Source organism: Apodemus sylvaticus, chromosome 3 (assembly GCF_947179515.1).
Source record: "Apodemus sylvaticus chromosome 3, mApoSyl1.1, whole genome shotgun sequence".
Classification (NCBI taxonomy): domain Eukaryota; kingdom Metazoa; phylum Chordata; class Mammalia; order Rodentia; family Muridae; genus Apodemus; species Apodemus sylvaticus.
Genome location: NC_067474.1, coordinates 81,793,960 through 81,799,959, shown reverse-complemented (window position 1 = coordinate 81,799,959; position 6,000 = coordinate 81,793,960).

Here is a 6,000-nt window from a genome sequence, read left to right as displayed (position 1 = left end):
GTAAATGGAGAAGGGTCAGAATGTCAAGATCATTCTTGGTTTCATGATGAGTCTAAACTCAGCCTTGATTGTAAGAGTCCTGGCATTAAAACAAAACAAAGCACTAAAGAAGAAGAAGAAATGGTGCATTAAAAAGACTCAGCAAGGCTGGGGATATGGCTCAATGGTTAAGCATGGATAGAGCCATGGGCTTGCCCTTGCTTTGAGCTCTAGCACTGAAAAACAGAGAAAGGAAAAACAAAACAAGAATAGCTGTAGTGAACATGAGTCACAACAAGGTTGTCACTGGTATAAATGTTGTAATACTTTATAATAAACATTTTGTTTGTAGTTCTAAGAATTAAACTCAATACCTCATGAATGTTAAGTAGCTGCTGTACAGCTGGCCTTCCAGTGACCTTACAAAAAAGTAGGTGTGGTAGTTTAAAGGAAAATGGCCTTGTAGATCATAAAGAGTAGCATTTTTGGATGTGTGGCTTTGTTATAGTAGGCATAGCCTTATAGTGTGAGTGTTTCATAGGGGATGGTGGTGGTGGTAGTGTCTGGCTTTGAAGATGCAAATGCTCAAGTCAGCCCCAATGTTGCTCTCTCTTCCTGTTGACTGCAGGTCCAGATGTAAAACTCCTGGTTTTTTCTCCAGCACCATGTCAATCATTATACTTCCTGCCATGATGATGATAGACTAAACCTCTGAAACTATAAAGCAGTACAATGAAATGTTTCCTTTATTAAGGTTGCTCTGGTCATGGTGTCTCTTCACAGCAAGAGAACACTAAGACTGAATTATAATTGAATACATCATTTCTTCTTTTGGGCTCTGCTTTGTTTTGTTATAAAAATATATAAGTCAGTAACAAAAATCATTTATTATCTTTTTGGAGCATTGTGTATATAATTATGCGTGGTGTTTATATGGTGCAATGGGCTTCTTTATATGAGCCACTGCCATGAAGAATGAATTGTGCTAGAACATGATGGTTATGACATCACTAAATGAGAAGATACTTTCATTTTCACTGAAGTCTTATAGAAAAATAGGTATATATGCAGCCCAGATTCATTACCTAGGCACTGGATCACAATGGAATATTACTAACCCAAGCAAAGAAGGGTCACTCGTTCCATATGTGACAATGTGGGTGAACCTAATGGATCTGGTTTCAAATGAAGTGATCCAGTCATAGAAGGACAAATGCTGCTTCATTTCACTTATATGAAATGATTCAGACATAAAATAGTATGGTGTTTTCCAAAAGAAATAACATGTTGTTAATCAAGAAATATCTTAGTTTTCTGTTACTGCAGCAAATGCCTGAGGTAGTCAGCTTATACAGAGATGGCGTTTATTTTGGCTTATGGTTTTAGACATTTTAAACAGTTAATTAACTCAATTGCTCTTGGGCCTATGATAAGGCAGTGCATCACGGTTTAGAGTTTAGGTAGAGCTTTTTCACTTTATTCTGGAAGTAAAATTTTGAGAAGAAACTGACCTTCCAATAACCCCTTTAGGCAAGCCCCCGCCCACCCACGGATATGAAAGACTTTCCTACTAGGCACTATTTCTTGCTTTCTTCCACCTCTAGTAGCTCTATGTGCTGGGGATCAAACCATTAATATATGGGACTTGAGAGATCTAAACCACTGAAGCAGGTATACATGTTTGGCTATACAAGAGGAAGAAGTTGTGAGAACTCATTCTAGAGATCAGCAGTCTACAAAGAGTGCTATCAATAATAGTATTGTATCTTACACTTGGAATTATGCTATTAAAGATAATAGCATTGACCTCATTTTAAGTGTTCTTCCCAATAAAAAATTGAAGTAGAAAAAAGGCTTTACAGCTAAACACAGCCTTATCTGAATGGCACCTTCGAATGGACACCATAGTGGTACATTCATTTTCCTATGCAATCCTGTTAACTTTACCAAGAAGTCAGCATCATCTTCCTCTTTATAAGGATTGAAACATTGGTGCTTAGAGAGGATGAACATTTTTTTTCCTAACAGAGTGGAAGAAGTTGTATTTGTGTTTGAATTCTGAGCCTACATCCTTCCCCCATGCCATAGCCCCGCATTATTAGTCCACCCACCTCCAGATGCCTAGGTACACACAGGATATGATTAATTCACTTTGCCTCTTTAAAAATTTTAATTATGCATCTGCCAATCACAGTGACCAAGCAGTGTGGAAGTCCAGTGTTTCTGAATTAAGTGAATATTATTATGGATCTAGGACAGTGAATCATGTTAGACTCTCAGTTGTCATGGAAGATGTGGTTCCTGAACGCAGTTATTTCAGCATTCCACTATCTAAAGAGCTTTCCTATAATAGGAATGATGATTAGTCATTGCCATAATATCGTATAGGAGTAAGTATCTCTAATTTTGGTAGTTCATTAGTGAAACATTTTATCTTAGGCTTAGAGGCTTGCCCTAGCTTGGGCTTCACTGCAGAACTCTGATTTAGGTTGTGGCCAGTTGAACATAGTTCTACACTGTGTGAACCAGGGAGAGGGACAAAAGATCTTAGAATATTCTTATGATATATTATGAGAATGCAGGGCCAGTGAACTCTATACAAGGCATATCAGGCCATTTGAATCACATATGGTAACTTCTATTGTCAAAGTAAACAACGTATTTCAATCTATATCAGCTATACAGAGAATACCTTGTGCATCAAGAGAATAGAAGCAGAATGAACATTTACCAACACTAACCCATACCATGGTCTAGGTCTTTAAGAAAATTTTCCCCTGACCTTGGCATTCTGACCTTGGATAAATGGTATCCCCATTCTGCAGACAGACCATCTCAAGACTGATTTCCTTGACTCTTAGACATCTATAACCCACAGATCGGGAACCGCCCACCAAGTCACTCCCAAGAACCATCTCAGGACCAAGAATTCTTTGGGAATATCCTGCATGTGTAGGAAGGACTGCCCAGTAACTGGGGAGAGCAAAGAATGGTGACACCAGCCTGTGTTTTAAAATCAGGTGGACAGAAATCTTCACAAAGATAGGATTCCAACACTACCTTGACTTCTGTGGTTTCCATAGCCGGGCACTAGTCTTTTATCTGGTCCCAGCGGTCCTGTCTTCCTCCTCAGCTCTCATTGGCTACTTGATCAGAAAGCTCCTTCCTGCCTCAGCTTTCTGCTTGCTGTTTTTATGGTCTAGAAGGTTCTTACTTGGGGCATTCCCACTGCTCATTCTTTTTTATACAATATCTAGCTCAGACATCATCTACTCAGAGATCTCTCCTACCCAACTGCTGCCATTCTTGTATCACATTTTTCTTGCTCTTTCAAAAACCAGATATATGTGTCTTGTCCTTGTCATTATCTAAAATAACCTTTAATATTTTTTTAGCTCATTATTTCTCTTTCCCTTCTGGAAAATAGTTTTCATGAAGAGAAAAATTTACTTCAGCTCAGCTATTTTTAGAAGTTAAAGGCAGTGCTGGGCACATTGTGTCTGCTTAGTCAATATTTGTGAAATAATGAATGAATGAATAAAACATAGTGGATAACCTTATGTAAATGATCCTGAGAAACCAGTTTCTTTTTCCACAGAGGAGAATTACTAAGAAGGGTATTGGTTCTCATATATTAGGTATAAGATATGACCATATTATTCCTAGTGTAAACTATATACTAGGTGCTAAAAGTTGTAGCATCTGAAATTTTTTTATTATCATCTTAGCCTAGGATTTTCTTGATTACTCTCTCTACATTTTGGTGGTTTAAAAAGGCTTGATATTTTCACTAGCACCTTCCTGGCTGGCCTTCACTGGCCTCATGACCCCATCCTTGGGGATATAAGGAAGCCAAGAACATGGCTGTAGCAATGAAGGGAAATAAGATTGGAAAGGATACTTAATTCTAAAGGATTGTCCCTAAACCCAGAAAAGACATGTTAAATCTGAGTCCTTCCCATAACTCATAGTCTATCTCCATGGAAATGGGCACCATATGGAGTTAATTAGTAGAACAACAAAACAATCAATTAGTTCCTTAATTAGTTTTACTAAGAAATGATAACAAACAAACACAAACACTTTATTCCAACTAATGCCTGCACCACAGTGATAGTTTAATGGCCTTGGAAAGCCAGCCCAGACATGAGGCTGCTGTGAACAGAGATTTATTCCCATGATATTGACAGGTTCCCTGGTCTCTGTCCAGCCTGTGTGTTTCATCTTTATGATCAATTATTTACAATATCTGAACACAGCCCAGGGGTCGTCTGGAGCTTTTCTGTCTAGATAGGGAAAAAATGCAATAACTCAAATCTTATGAAGCTACCAGGCTCTGGAATGATCATTCTCTGAATCATTTATTTGACAAACATTTACTGAGCATTTTCCATGTGCCAGGCATGGCACTGGGAATGGGGTAGAGAGGAGAATACGAAGTAAATGACTCTGGGGCTTGCATTTGAAGTGAGGAAGCAAATTTGAGAAGTCAGTAGACACAGATTCAGTTATTCTTGTCTATGTGCTAGGTAAGGGGGCTTAGTGTACAGAGGCAGTGGAACTGGGCATAGGGGAGGAACCTGAGAATACTTTTTTGGAGGACATGGTAGCTGAGTCTCCAGGGATAAATAAGAGGCTGGTCATAATCCACAGGTAGCCAGAAGGTGTGTGGGAACAGGTAAGTATAAAACAAGAAAACCTTAGACTCTCTAGCCCGTGGGTGCATACAGCATCATTGCTTTCATTTCCTTTCGAAGTATTGTTAGGAGATCAAATGAAAGTACCTTTTTGGATTTCACACAACAAAGTACAAGATCAGACCAAAGGTTAACTTTCAAAGGGGTCTGCAAGGAAGAAGGATACCCAGGCACATGTCAGGTGTGTATATGTATGCATTTACCTCCATAATATACACTTCTATAGTATTTACTTCTATACATATACTACTGTATAGGAAGCATTGGTAAGCACTCATGGCTCCCTATGTATGTATGCATGTATGTATGTATGTATCTATCTATCTGTCATATATTCATCTCTCTCTTTCTCTCTCTCTCTCTGCCGTTCTATAATCTATATATCATCTGTCTTCACATATCATCCATTTATTATTTGTGTGGTGGGGTGGATATGGGTATGGATGTATACAAGTACCTACCAGAGGTGAATGTGAAGTGTTTTTCTTTAGTACTTTTCCACACTGATTTTTGAGGTTTGGTCTCTCACTGGGTCCTGGAACTCACTATGTAGGCCCAACTGATTGGCCACTGAACTCCCAGTAGCTGCCTTTCTTCATTTCCCAATTCTGGAATTATGGGCACATGCCACCACTTCTAGGTTTTTTAATGTATGCTGAGGATTGAACTAAGGCCTCCATGCTTTTATATAAAGCACTTTAGCATTTGAGTCATCTTCTAACCCACCCCTGGTGGTTTGAATGAGACTGGCCACCATAGACTCATATATGTGAATGCTTGGTCATCAGGGAGTGGCACTACTTTGGAAAGATCTGAGGGTGTGGCCTTGTTGGAATAGGTGTGGCTGTGTTGGAATAAGTGTGTTGCTGATGGTGGGCTTTGAGGTTTTAAGGGCCCAGGACAGGTCCAGCCGCACCCCTCTCTTCCTTCTCCCTGTGGATCCAGATATAGATCACAGCAATTTCTCCAGCATCATCTCTGACTGTGAGCTTCCATGCTTTCCATCATGATAACAGTGGGTTCAAGATCTGAAGCTATAAGCAGATGCTTTCTTTTGTATTAAATGTGTTCTTTTATGGGAGTTCCCATAATAATGGTATCTCTTCACAGCAATAGAAAACATACAAAGTCATCTCCCAAAATTAATTTTTTAAAAAAATAGTTTTTAATGATGAAACAAAATTGAAGCTTCTCACCTTTCTAGCCAGACCCTTGTATGCAAAGTCTTCAAAAAGCAACCCTTGCTGCCTTCTGTTCTCCTTCTAAGTTACTGTTTACATGGTATGATTTCCTGATCTATTTCTTTACAATGTACTATCATATA